The following is a 15,383-nucleotide window of genomic DNA, read 5'->3' as shown; positions in this document are numbered from 1 at the left end:
TCCATCCATCCCCCCCCCCCCCCCCCCCCCCCGACTTTCCATGTCTTTTTCCATGGAAACGGACACTAATCTGCAAATTTTGTGTCGGTTTCCTCGAATGCAGAGCCCCCTTTTCAGAGTCGAATCTGCAGCAGTGCGTTGTATGGGATTGAATGCTCACGGCGCAATGTTTCTGCAGATAAGAAATATCGGGACACATTCAATATCCCCCTGAAGCTGCATTTACTGTGTTCTGTGAGATGTTACAGAAAGTTTATATACCATGTGCTGTAATATTTCAGTAATTCATGTTGAGTATCCCTTATACTAAATGCTCGAGACAAGAAGGCATTTTGGATAACGGATTATTCCATATTTTGGAATATTTTTATATTTGAATAAGGTGTCTGGAGGATGTGACCCATGTGTGAACACAAAATGAATTTTGTATGTTACCTAAACACTTCAAATACAGGAAATACACACATTATATATTTGTGCACGAAACAAGGTTTCAAAACATAGAGCACCGTTTGTGTACTATCTCAGACATTGAATTTGAATGCCAAGCAATCATTTTCTTGCACATATTTAGTGAAAAAGTACATTCCAGAAACTATGGCATGGGTCCTCAACCTGCGGCCCTCCAGATGTTGTGAAACTACAAATCCCAGCATGCCTTGCCACAGTTTTAACACTCCCTTATAGCAAAACTGTGACAAGGCATGCTGGGATTTGTAGTTTCACAACATCTGGAGGGCCGCAGTTTGAGGACCCATGAACTATGGGATACTCAACCTGTATTGCGTTTACTCTTTAGTTTTCATCAGGAGACCTCATGATTTCCAGTAAAATATTTTAAGCAGTACAATCCTCATTGATGGACTCAGTTTGAGTTATTTATTACCATTTCTTTATGTAGTGCACACATATTCCTCAGCACTGTACAGAGAATATTTGAACAATCACATCAGTCCCTGCCCCAATGGAGCTTACAATCTATATTCCCTACCAATTGTGCACGCACACACTCACGCCAACCATTACACCATCTGTACTGCCCTATGTTTGGAGCAAAGAAGATGAAATAGCATCCTTGCACTTGGACCAAGCATTTTGCAGTGGGGGTGTGTTAAAAATGGTAGACTGTGTCTAGGTTGCATGCACAAAATTGAACTAGTTAAAAGGTTGACGGAATCAAAAGGACGACCGTTTTTTTCATAAAAAAAAAAAAAAAGGTATCAAATTTAGCAACTGTACACCAAATTGGTGTGCTTTGATTCCCTTGATTTGGGCAAGGGTTTTCCCCACTATCACTGCATTTGGCACACACTACCATTCCCATGTGCTTCTGTGAGTTATTATATTTGGTATATTTTTGGTAAATTTTCATACTGTACATACTGTAGAATTATCATAGACAAATAGTGCATGTGCGTATAGCAGAGCACAAGTTCTTTTTGTGCAATTGTGTTAAATGTATTCTAATTTGAATATAGAAATGTGGACATCGCTTATGATAAATGGCCAAAAAAGTAGAAACATAGAAATGTCTAGAGGAACAAGACAGGGCTGTCCCCTATCACCCCTCCTTTTCAATTTAACATTAGATCCAATGCTACGTATAATACAAAACTGGACCCCACTTAAAGGTATCCAAGTGGGAGCCCAGACCGTCAAAATAACAGCTTTTGCAGATGATCTCCTGCTCTATGTGGCAAATCCGGAGGAATCTCTGAAACCTCTTATGATAAAGCTAAAAGAGATTGGTACTCAATCTGGGTTCGGGGTAAATTTCGAGAAATCAACTGCAATGACCCTAGATACCAAATGCATCAAACCCAAGTGGGCACAAGATGTAAATCTAAAATGGGCAAAAGAAGGTTTCAGATATCTAGGGGTTTATCTCCCCAAAGATATAACGTGCCTACATGACTTAAACATAAACAATGCTATAAACCAATTAAAAAAAGAGATCAGAGGATGGAAACATCTAAAATTGTCATATACAGGGAGACTAAATTTATTAAGAATGATATCATTACCTAGACTGCTGTACCCTCTCCAAAATCTGCCTCTTCTGCTAACACAGAAAAACACAGCTGAGGTAAATAAACTGTTCCGAGATTTTATTTGGAAAGATAAGAAGGCAAGAATCAGCCTAATTAAGATGCAACAGAAACGAAACAATGGAGGTTTTAATTTCCCAAATGTGACTTGGTACAACCAAGCAGCTGTGCTGAGGCATTTGAGGGATTGGATACAGCAGTCAGAAATTTACACAAATACATCTTTAGAACAAGAGTTTATAGGGGATATTAATCTTGTTAATTTCTTACACTTAGAAAAATCAAAAATAGATACGGAGATAATGAGCAACCCATTATTAATGTCATTGAGGAAACTATGGTTTATTCTAAGGAAAAGAATGCAAATAAATCCATACAAATCACAATTTATAACATTTCTACAAAATCCAGATTTTCAGGAGGGAAAAGCAGGAAACTCATTTAGAATTTTGAAAAGGCAGGGGATAAGTCGAATAGAACATTTGATGGACGTAGAGGGGGGCAAAGCCCTGACATATGCCCAGGCAGTAGGGAAATACGGCCCGTTTACTACGCACAATATTACATTCATACAGGCCCAACACTATACAAAGCAGGTACTCCAAAATTTAACAATAAGAGACTTGAATAACCCCTTGGACATACTCCTAAAAAAGCAAGTTCCACACAAGAAAATCATAACAGCTCATTACAAATTCCTATACCAGCCATTAGATTACGATAAAATAAAAACAGGAATAACAAAATGGAAAGAAGTATTTCCAAACATAACAGTAGAAAAATTAATAAAATCACTTGAAGAATCAGTAAAAACAATACCAGCAATAATGTATACAGAAATGTTTTATAACATATCCCACCAGACATACTTAAAACCAAAAAGGAGATTTGAAATGGGTATAGCATCAAATTGTAAATGTTTAAAGTGTGACAAAGTGGGGGCAGATCTGTTTCACTGCCTGTGGAAATGCGGCCAGATTAATAAATTTTGGGAAGAAGTGTGGCAGTTCTCCTTAAAACTACTCACACACACGTTCCCACTAACCCCAGAGTGGGCTATCTTTGGGATAATAGGGAGGGAGACAAAGATGGCAAAGGGGGAAAAAAAATTGTTACTGGCAATTTCAGCTGCAGCCAGGAAAAGCATTCTCCACAGGTGGATAGACAGATCTGCTCCCACAATGAAACTTTTTGAAGAAAAATTATTGTACATATTCCGTATGGAATGGGTGGAGGCGACACTCCAAAAGGAAAAAAGGGTGAAAGAGCTCTTTGAGTCATGGGGAGCCATCATAGAAAAACAACCAATTACAATAAAGATACATTTAAGACAGTGTTTTCAAATAACAAGTTGGTATGAAACAAGAGTAGCATTGCAGGAAGACCCGATAAACATCATAGATAGCTAGGCAATGGACAAAAAAAAAAAAAAAAAACATGGACCGCAAATGTTTTATATGATTTGTTGTTTGATTACTTTGTAAATTTTATATTATTTGCTGTATGTTTAATGATCTAGTTTTTATGAGTTTGGATTAGACCTATGATTTTCTTTCTTTTTTTTTTTATAAATTTATTTATTGAAGCTTACATATTAATGTACAATGAAATTAACAGATATAAGCAATTCAGGCTCGCAGGCCTATGTTCAGTGAGGTATAAAGAGATGTACATTGGCATACGTAACGTTGTAGTTAAGCTTCAAAAACTTTTCTAACCATTATAATATCCAACCCATGGAGATGACAACAAAGTCTTAAGAGGCGCGGGCCATGCTGTGGTCGTGGTCTGTATCGCCAGCTTTCGGCCTTGAGAGGCCTCGCTACCTCTTTCCTCGATTAACTCTTTTCTATGTATTATTCATGGGAAGGAATATCAAACAAAACTAATGTTTGTCCAAACCGCGGACAAACTAGCGTGGGCAATATACCCACACAAATTAGAGCCTGCCTACCTGACCTCACCGGCCGCCGATCCATCCATGGCATAGTCCGTCAACGAGAGGAAGGGTTAGATATGAAACGGATGTAGGGAGAAGGATATAGAGAGAGGGTAGAAAAGGAGGGGAGTAGTCTTATGTCGGGATAGGATTTGTGTTGCTAAGTAGTTGAAGGGAGTACCATGTCGTTGGTTGGAAGCATTGTTTTAAGGCAAGTTTGGTCGCAGGGGGCAAAGTTCTAATATATTTATCCCAACATCCAAATAAAGCAGGTGTCAATGTTTCTTTGTGCTGGGAGGCCTCCATCCAGTCCATCGTGAATAGGAAAAGCAAGCGGGAAGTGGCCAAGGGCACTGTTGGGTTGTCTTTATGTATCCACTGTTGTAAGATCGCTTTGCGACCCACGGCCGACAGGATCATTATTAGCTTTTTATCCTTCTTGGGTATGCCTGGCTGGTCCGCTAGACAGCCGAATATAGCCCATGAGGCTGTGCGGTTGAATGGGATGCCTAGGGTTGTGGAACCATAGGCATGCAACTCGGACCAAAACTGTTGGATGTTAGGGCATTCCCAAAGACCGTGCATTATGTCCGCTTCTGCAGCCGAACATTTAAGACATCCCGCTGTCTCCGAGATGCCCATCAGGTATCTTTTTTTGGGGGACAGATATGCCCTGTGGAGTATCTTGTATGACATTTCTTGATATGAGCTTGCTGGAATAAGCTTCAAAGATTTGTGAAAGGTGTCTATAATCTGTTCGGATGTGATGGAACTGATTTGGGCAGCCCATTTGTCCACTTGTGGTAGGTCAGTGTCTGGGTCAATTTCGGTGCGTATTCGTGAGTAGATTATAGATGTGGAGTAGGACCCTGTGTGCACGATCGAGTCAAGAGGGTTGATGAAGTCAGCGTCTTGCAGTTTGGGAAGTACTGCCTTTACATAGTGAATAGCTTGGGCATAGAAGAATGTGTGGGTTTGATTAATATTGAATTTTTCCCTCGCCTCTTCAAAGGATAGTGGAGTTTTTGTGTTCAGTAGTTGGCGGATGTTTCGAATACCGTGCATATGCCATGTGTTGAAGGGAAGTGCGGCAGTCCCATCTTGGAAGTCTAGGTTGCCGATCAGGGGTAAGGAGGTGGAATATTTAAATTGTAACCCAAGGGATTTCCTAGCTAATTTCCACGCTTGTGCAGTAGATCTTAGCAGAATATTATCTGAGTGGGGGATCTTTAGGGTGGATGGGTTGGTGTGTAACACATAGCTGAGAGAGAGAGGTAAGCATAGTTGAGACTCTAATGCTACGTCTGTGTATATGCCTTGGCCTCTTGTCCAGTCAATAGCAAAACGCATAAGGCATGCTATGTTATATTGTTTGATGTCTGGGAGGTTGACTCCTCCTTTGAATTTGGTTTGCGATAGTTTTTTAGCACTAATCCTGGGCTTTTTATTATTCCAGATAAATTTTGAAATAGTTGAGTTGAGGGTATTCAAGTCTGATTTGGAGATTAAGAGAGGTGTCATTTGAAGGATGTAGAGGAGTTTAGGGAAGCTGGCCATCTTGATTAAGTTGCATCTGCCCAAGAGATTAAGTGGTAGAGATTTCCATAGGGTGATTTCCTGTTTGAGTTTGCAAATTACTGGGTGTAGGTTATTAGAGTATAAATGCGTGGGGTTGCTGGGCAGCTGGATCCCTAGGTATGTGATTTGGGAAGAGGCCCATTTGAAAGGAAAGGGGGTGGTCCAGCCTATTTTTACTTGATTGTGTATGGCCAATGCCTCTGACTTTTCAAAGTTGACCGAGAAGCCTGCGAATGTGGAAAATTGCTGTATTGTTTCTATAAGTATAGGAATAGTGTGATGCGGTTCCGCTATGAACAGCAGAATGTCATCTGCAAATGCTGTAATACGAAGTTCTCTGTTACCTATTTGAATCCCCTTGTAGTCTGGAAGTTTCAGAATGTAGCGTATTAGGGGTTCTAAGGCCAGATTGAAGAGGAGAGGGGACAGTGGGCATCCTTGTCTGGTGCCTCTTTCTAAAGTAAATGGCTGGGATATATTGTTGTTGACTTGTACTCTTGCTGTGGGCGAATTATAGAGGGTGTGTATGAAGTCTCGGAATAGTGGGCTAAAGTGTGGGATTTGTAAGACTCTATCTAAGTGTGACTATGCGATTTTATCGAACGCTTTTTCTGCGTCCAGATTTATGAGTATGTTGGAATACTGTTTCTGGGCGCGGGAGTGTGTTATAGCCGCTATAGCAGCCCTTATTCCCTGTACTGATTGTCTGCCTTTGATAAAACCTAATTGTGCTGGTGATATTAATCTCGAGAGGCAGGCTTGAAGCCTATTGGCCATCATTTTGGTCAGAATTTTAAAATCTTGATTAAGGAGGGAAATGGGCCTATATGAGCCGACTTGGGAGGGATCTTTACCTGGCTTTGGGAGTACAATTATTTTAGCTTCATTGAAGCGGATTGGTGTATTTTTAGATTGAAGGATGTGATTATAGAGGTTCGTAAGAGTCGGTGTGAGTTCATCTTTTAGCATTTTATAGTATTCTGCTCCAAACCCGTCTGGACCGGGGCTTTTATTATTGGGTAGGGATTTTATGGTCTCCTTAACTTCCTGCTCGGTGAATGGGCTGTCTAGGGTGTCCCTCTCCTCTTGTGAGAGGTTAGGAAGCCCGGCTTTTTCTAGAAAAGATGAGCCTATTTGTGCATTATCTGGCCCTTTTGTGTAGAGAGTTTTATAAAATGTCATAAATTCAGAACATATCAGTGAGGGGTCCGTTATTTTGTTTGAGGTGGTGTTAATCATATTGACCCATGTTCGGGGTTTTTGCCCTTTTGCTAAGTTGGCTAGGAGTTTTCCCGCTTTGTTGCCCCATCTGTGAAACTTATTCCGTTGGTAATTGTATGATGTTTGTGCTTGTTCTGTAAGGAAGGTGTCGTAAAGTTGTTTGGCCGAGAGGTAAATATCTCTGTTGGAGGCTGTGTCATGCTTCTTATAGTTCCTGTAGGCCGAGGTCAGCGTGGCGCTTAGTTCTTTTAAATTGGAGTGGATTTTTTTTCTCCTTGAATGTACGTAGGACATGATGTATCCCCTGACCACCGCTTTGGAGGCCCCCCAGTACAGAGAGTGGTTTTCTTTCTGGGCCTCATTGTCCCCGCTATATAATTGCCATGCATAACGCAGGTGGAATAAGAAGTCCTGAGAGTGGCTAAGATATGTAGGGAATCGCCATTGTCGGGAGGAGGTTTGGGGAGCGGATAATTGCAGTGTCATAGTGATTGGGGCATGATCTGAAATCACTATGTTTGTAATGGCTGCGTGGGATACTTTGGGGAGGATCTGTGTAGAGATGAAAAGGTAGTCAATTCGAGAGTGTGAGGAGTGCGGGTGTGAATAAAAGGAGTAATCTTTTGTTGTGGGGTTAAGGACACGCCATGGGTCTAAAATGTCCAGCTGAGAGCAAAAGGAGGTCAAGAGGTTTGAGAGAGAGGTGGAATGGTTATTACCTACTCCGGATCTGTCCATGGATGGATCGACCACCGAATTGAAGTCTCCTCCAATAATGAGGTTCTGGCTGCCCCAAGACATTACTTTTTCTAGGATAACTGCAAAGAAAGAGGGTTGTGAGACATTTGGAGCATATAGGTTCAGGAGGGTATATACTAAATTATCTAACAATTAATCTAGCAAAATGAATCTCCCTTCTGGGTCAATAAATTTCCTTCTTATTGTGTACTGTAAATTTTTGTGGAATAGGATTGCTACACCTCTGGATTTGTTACTATAAGGTGCGGATATACATTCTCCAACCCAGGGTGCTCGAAGTGTATTACGGGTGTCGTCTAGCCAATGTGTCTCCTGTAGGAACACAATTTGAGGTGATAAACGTTTCAAGTGAGACAACACTTTTTTCCTTTTGATTGGGTGGTTAAGCCCTTCTACGTTCCACGAGACCACATTAATGGATGTGACCTGGGATTCCCTTTCGGTATCTAGTTGAGGGGGGCTTTGGGGGGTCATGTTATCCTATTCCCGTGGACGGAAACATTATAAAGATAGTTAGTGTGATATGTAGGGGCCCTCTCCCGTCCCAGCGAGCGGGGAGAGGGTATACCCGGATGGGGCGACGAACTAGGGGCCGGCAGGCAACAAGTAAAATAAGTACATATAACATAGCAAACATAACTGTAAACTTAAAGATAATCTATAGGTTTAAAGACTATCCGCAGATGCGGTCCGGGCCCTAAAAGGGTGAAAGAAAGAATCAACATTTCAAGCAAACGCATTCAGACTGTTCGGATATGTAATCAAGTGTCCGGGCGTGAGAAATGGGCCTTGGCCTCTTCAGGGTTTTCGAAGAAGACTGGTTTTCCATTCTCATATACTCGAAGTTTGGCTGGATATAGCAGGGAAAACTTGATCTTGGCATCATATAGCTGTTTGCAGACAGAAGCGAACTCCCTGCGCCTGCTGGCCACTGTGGTAGAAAAGTCCTGAAATAAGAGTAACCGGTCCCCTTTGTAGTTGACAGCGGCGGTTTTGTGATAGTGGTCAAGCAGTTTGACTTTATCCGCGTAATTCAGCAGTCTCATTATCACTGGTCGTGGGCGATCTGAGGGGGTTTTGCGTTCCGGACCTATTCTATGGGCCCGCTCTATAACCAGTGGTTTCCCTTTCAAATCCAGGGCGAGTTGGTCTGGGAGCCAGGTGGATAAAAGGTCAAGAAGCTCATGGCCTTTAACTCCTTCGGGGATGCCTACTACCCGCAGGTTATTACGTCTCGATCGGTTCTCGAGATCGTCCAATTTAGCGGCCATTCCCTCGATCTCTTTCCGCTGAGACTCCACCATTTGCTGCGTGTTCTGTAGCTCATCCTCCAAAGAGGATACTCTGTGCTCTGCTTCGTCCAGCCGGCCGGAGTGTTGTTGCAGTTGTGTCAAGGTGGATTCAATGGCTTCTTTGATGCCTGACAGCTTTTCGTCTAGCAGGGGGCCCAGGACTGCTGCTATGTCTGCGGGTTTCATTTTGAACATCTGTGATTTTAGTGAAGATTTACGTCTTCTCCTAGATGCTGAGAGAGACGTTGAGCGATCAGAGTCGGATGAGTTGCCGCCTGTGGTACCTTCCTGGTTTGCTGAAGTGGTGTCCGTGGGGGTCATAGAGTTGTGTATCAGAAATTTTTTCATCAAGGGGAATGTTGTGGACCAGCAGTACGCAAGGAGCAGCTAGTAGGCAGGGCCCGGTTTTTGTATCCGCATCTGTGTTACTATTGGTGTCTACATGTTTTAAGGTGATCCGTAAGCTTAGATGGAGAAAAAAGGTTTGCACTGACCAATTATATCTCTGGTGAGCAAAATCTGTTTTATCTTCGTTCTATAGAATCGCACTGTCCAACCGGAATATTGCGTAGGGGGGAGGTGCACTAAAGGTGATGTGATTTGCTGTAGTTAAGCTAGGAATGCAGAGTGTGATAAGCAGTTGGGTGCTTCTGCTGGAGAGTAGCAGTCAGAGGGGAGCACTGGAACTGCGAACACTGCCGTCGGCCACTAGATGGAGTTCTAGTCGCAGCAATTCTCAGAGACAGTCCCTACATCTTCACCCAACTCACAAAGCCAAAGGTAGCAAGACAATAGTAATTGAATGTGATGGTCCAGCACAGTAAAAACAGGTAAAGTCTTGTAGCTGAGCTAGCAGTGATAGGTTAAATTGTCCACATATATTGTACCACTTGTGGGTTACACAGCAGGGAGTGAGGGCTGTGTGTATTGCCTTAGGGCAGAGGGCCTAATGCAGTGCTGTTGTGGCCAGGCCCTGCCGCAGGTGGTGAGGACTGAGGGAGGGGCACCCGATGGTGGTATGTGCCCTCTGAGAGGGGCCCCACCAATAAGCCCCCTGTGGCTACCGCGGAGCTCCTAACAGGGCAGGGGACTCTGTGCCACCTGTAATATGGCCGCCCTGTCCCCCAGTAGCTGTGCTGCCCGGGTACCTTCTTAGCGCGCCTGGTCCTCCCTTTCGCTGGCTGGGGCTGTGACTCTGGGAGTGCCCAGCCCAATGGTGGATGGCAGCCCAGGGTGCAGATGCAGATGCAGGGGCAGGCAGGAGGTGCAGCCGCGGCGTCTCCCGGAATCCAAGATGGCCGCCGCGGCTGTGAAGAGGGACCCGGCGCGGCTTCAGCGGCTCTCCACGCCGCTCAGGTGTAAGGGATGGGCTCCAGGGAGGGTGTATCGGGTCTGGGGGGGTCCCCTCTGTCGAGTGGTGATGTTTTTGAGCGGCGGACGGGTCAAAGACGGACTCGCGCCGCCGCGGAGCTCCGGCGTCGGGCAGGCACACAAATTGAGGCCCTGGCTTCAGAGGGGGTACTAGGCCGCAATCCGCAAGGACCTCTTTAGGAGGTCCCCCGACTCCGCAGCTGTTCCCTCGCCTCCCCAAGTGGTCTGGGGCGCCTCTGGTAGTCAGCTAAGAGCCAGGGCATGCAGCTGTAGAGCGATTTGGGGCTTTTTTTGTGGGGATCTTTAGGGAGCTCAGCAAGTGTGCTGCCACTCTCTCCCACAGCCAGGCCACGCCCCCCCATGATTTTCTTTCTTAACGGAGCACCTAATGAACTAAAGGAACAAATAAGGGGAATACAAAGTACAATAAAGGGGGGAAAAAGGGGAGCGGCCAACAGATCGCACCCGGAATAACACAAAGATATAAGACCAATTGGGAGCTCCGTTCAGAGTGGAATGTATATGGGTTATGACCTAATACTCTAGACATCAATGTATACTTGTAAAAAAACTACGGATGTAATGATATGAAATCTCTCTCTTAACAATGTATAGAAGAACCTGAATAGAAACCTTGTTGACTTATGTATCATTGTACACTTTGCTTCAGATACGATAATAAAAAGTAAATCTTAAAAAAAAGAAATGTGGACATGTAATCTAAAAAAAAAAAATGGTTTTCTTTTTGAATAAGTGTCTTTATAAAGCAGGTCATACTGTTAGCATGACGCTGCACCAGTGTGTTAAAGATAACCTTTATAGAGGTTTTACTTTGGTCTTCAGCAGGTGTTGCTTCTAGCAGTCTGGCCAGTTATGATCAGTCTCTGACACGTGACTGATGCTGCTGTTCATTTGCTTTGTACTTTGTAGGTTATGTGAGATTGCAGATTTTAACTAGGGGAGCAAAAGGGACTTTCCAAAGGAACAGATTGGCCATGTGCCTGAATTGTAAATATTTAATTAGGAAAAATATTAGATGGTAAAATATTGATGCTATTAAGCAACTTGATGTACTTCCCCAAATCTATTACTTTGCAATTTGCTCTGTATTAGGGGACTGATTCAGGTTGGTTTGCAAAAACAACCTTCTTTAATGGACAAAATCAGGTGCACTGCAGGTGAGGCAGATGTAACATGTGCAGAGAGTGTTGGAGTTAAAGTATTTACTCTGCATAGAAACAAAATAACTCACCCAAATGCAGGGCTGTCACTAGAAATTGCATGCCCCGAGACTGACCAAATGTACAGCCCCCCCCCCCCCCCCCAAATTACCAAGCAGAAAAATAAAAGTAATGATATATATATATATATATATATATATATATATATATATATATATATACCAATGTGTTAGTCTCGGCACTCCAGGTATTATTGTAATCCAATATGTGCGGTGCCCTCCAAGGACTAGTGGTCCAAATATACATACACGGAGCGGCGGCACTCACATCCAACAAATAAACTGAGACCACTCAGTTGTTCAATATTAACGTTTTCGGTTTACTTAACCGTCATCAGATATATATATATATATATATATATATATATATATATATCAAATATAGCAGCGCAGGCAACCCCTCACCTGTGTATGCGGAGTGCAGGAGCATCCATGAACAGCTGTCTCCCTGTGTGGCACGGGTCTCATGCTCGGCAGCTCGGCTCCTGTGTGTGTGAGTGGTCTCCCCGTGCAGCAGCGCAGCTTCTGTGTGTGCGGTCTCCCATTGCAGCGCGGGTCTCCTGCTTGGCAGTGCGGCTCCTTTGTGTGTGTGAGGTCTCTCTGTGTGGCAACGGGTCTCCTGCTCAGCAGTGGCTCCTGTGTGTGTACTTCCTGTGGGGCATGGGTCTCCTGCTTGGCAGCGTGGATCTTGTGTGGGGCTCAGGCAGTGGCGTGTCTCTGTGGCGGCACTTGGTCTCTTGCTCCCACCGCCACTGAAGGGGGAACATGGGACAGTTGCCCGGGCACTTTCCTCTCTGTCAGGGTGGCCAGGCCCAGGAAAACTGTACCCAAAGCATCCCTTTGATGGCGGCCTTGCCCAAATGTAACTCTCTGCACATGTTGCATCAGCCCCACCTGCAGTGCACATGGTTTTTGTATTAAAGGAGGAGTTTGGTTTTGCAAGCCAACCTGAATCACCCCCTAGGTTTGTTCTGTGCACTTATGCTTACACCAAACCAATCTGCGAACTCTGATGATTTTAGTCAACCGGCAACATGTTTCCTCTGTAGCTGTGAAACCTTTTTTTAAACTGTTAATTCAATTTTAACTTTGCTTTGGAAGACCTATTGAATGTGCTTTCATTGAGTGCATTTTGTGTAACTATTGTGATAGAATATTCCCTAGCTTGTTATAATTTGTTACTACTTTTACCTGGCACAGGTGACAGCCTCTGGCATGATGTATTTATGTATAAGCTTTTTTTGTGTGGGAAGGCTGAAGGTACTTTCTTTAACTGTCATATCTGCAATGTTCCAGTCTGTAAAATGCCTAAGGCCAGGGCACTTCCTGGTGATGGGTATAAACAGCCAAATGTACATAACAAAACATGTATGCTTTGCGTTTCTATGCATGCGCTACAATTATGTAACGTACTAGTATGCCATTACCAGACGGGGATTATTAGATAGGTCAATAGGTCAGCAGGGTCGAAAGGTTGACATGAAAAAGCTACATTGTTATATTGTCCCGACATGGATGGTGAACTAAGAACCAGACCGATTTGGGGGAAAATAAATCCTAAAAAACTCATGTCCTGTGTCTACCTTTTTTTCATGTCGACCTTTGGACCCTATCGACCTATTGCATGTTGACCTTTTCCATGTCGACCCTTTGGGGTAGACCTGTTATCTAGACATTGTAGATCTATCAAACTGAACCATTCCCAGTTATGATACTCTTGTCAATTGACAAAAAAACTTGCTAAATAAACAACACCTAAGACAATGAAGTGTGTTTTTTTTTAAGATTAAAAAACCCCTTAATGTGTTAATGTGTGGGTAGTTTGAGGTTGGTTTGAGATAAATATGATTTTCATTAAGCACTGCCTGCTTCCATACTATTCTGAGGATGCCTTAATCATTCATTTGCGCAGTTAATCTTGAAATCTTCTAGCATTACCATATGCATTATTAATATACCTCTGGCATACCTTGAGCCCTACGAGAAACCACAGCCTGGTAGCACTGTGGACGGACAGAGACTATTCAGAAGCCCATGCACAGAGATTCCGGCTTCGGATTGCTCACACTCTTCCTCTGCATACAGAGTGATGGATGTATAGGTTCTGCTTATATATAATCTAATAACGTTACTGTAGGACAGGTCACACATGCTCAAAATCTGATGATCCTAACACGTTTTGCTTCATTGAAATATGAATGTGAGACTATGGGAGTCATTCTGATTCACTCGCATTCCTGCAGATTTGGCCCCGTCCCGATGTTTGTGGCTCCACGCATGGTCTGTTATGCACGTGTGCAGTTCCCCTTTGCGAATGGTTTTGGCGCCTTGCATAGTTGCTGAGCCCTTCGCAAACATCGGCGTGGGGCGGACGACGGTGGGGACGAGGAACGCCCATGGGCATCCCAATGAAAATGCTGGGCTTTCCCATGGCTATGCAGGTGGGGCGTTGTCTGCCGGGGCATCAGCCACCTGCCCCGTATTCAACCGGTGCGGGTCTTCGACCCAGGCGGGTTTGTGGTGTGCAGCGTCTCTGGCGCTCGGTAAACTACGAGCTTCTCCAGCTTACTGAGCAAACCAGAATGACCCCTATATACACCCTATGTTATTTGAAATGTCTTATGACTGCTACCGTACCCTATAACTGCATGCTGCGACTTAGGAAGTTGCATTTAATGTTTACACTATGAAATTTATCCTATCAGTTGGATTTGCAGATAATCATTGATCTGCTACATTTTCACAAGCCTTTCACAGCCTTGCGCAAGGCAGATTTCACCTGTCATGCAATTGTTATCTGATCGCTGGGCTTTGCAGATTAGCAGATTAGCGATCAGGTCTGAATAACCCCCAAAGGATTGTAAACTGCACCGCTATCCTGCCATCCAAAAAATGAATACATTCCTTATAATGTCAGCGTTATACAGTATAGAATTATGTTCCACTAGTCACCATCCCATTAAAATGACGAATGTGCTGGGACCTGAGTATGTGGTGGTGGGTGGATGTGCGTGCACATGTGTTCGAACAGAGCTCCATTGGATGCCATCTAGTGACTTTCGGTTTACCATAGAGGCAAGGAGCAGGATTAGGCTTTTAATTTATAGGATTAGATGTTGAGAAGACATGATGATATACAATGTGTAAACCAGTGGTTTCCAAACTGTGCGCCTAGGCTCCCTGGGGTGCCTCGGAGCACTTGCAGGGGTACCTCAGGTTGGTGGTCCAGAACCATTTCAAATAATTTATGGCCAATGAAACAGGCAAAATCAATGCTTGGGGCTTCCAATTATAAAATATGTGGGGAAACAGAAGTGAATCGTGTTCCTCACCACATAACTGGACCTAAGGATGACATTTAAGCACAACTTATTTCATTTTTTTTTTTTTTATTATTGGTAACAAACTTTGGCCTAGGGGTGCACTGAAAAATATTCTGATACTCTAGGGTGCCGTGATTAAAAAAAGTTTGGGAACCTCTGGTGTGAACATTAAATGTCATCATTGTACATCTGCATTTAAGCTATTCTGACCTACTACCTTTTTGCCAAGAGATATTATTATGAATAAATGTGCATACTGTTTTATACAAACTACATACATATCGGCTGACTCTGAGTTGAAGGCAAAGAAAATCAAGAAGAGTAACTGCAGTGCAACAAGATTTGTCCTGGTGCGAAAAGTACATGAAACTTATTAATTGCATGCAGGGTAAATACTGGATGCTGTTGCATGTCACCCACACATGCTGGGCAGTTTTATTTTTACACTGCAATTTAAATCATACTTGCCTACTAGAGATTTTTGGGGTAGTCCCCAATGCCCCTGGAAGTCCCCCCCCCCCTCCTGCATTCTGCCCACTTCCTAGTGAAGAGGGCAAAATGTGGACGTAATTACATAGTCTCTTCATGCCCTCAGAGGGGGTGAGGCTTAAT

At 43.6% G+C, this 15,383-nt stretch overlaps 1 protein-coding gene across 4 annotated transcripts in view; it reads left to right on the top strand.

The window, feature by feature from the left end:
* The window catches only part of RELCH (RAB11 binding and LisH domain, coiled-coil and HEAT repeat containing), a 159,533-nt gene that overhangs the window by 104,585 nt on the left and 39,565 nt on the right, over positions 1-15,383 (top strand). The window lies entirely within an intron of this gene.

The sequence above is a fragment of the Crinia signifera genome, chromosome 5 (genome assembly GCF_055691185.1).
Source record: "Crinia signifera chromosome 5, ASM5569118v1, whole genome shotgun sequence".
Taxonomy (NCBI): Eukaryota; Metazoa; Chordata; class Amphibia; order Anura; family Myobatrachidae; genus Crinia; species Crinia signifera.
This window is presented reverse-complemented; position numbering and strand designations above follow the sequence as displayed.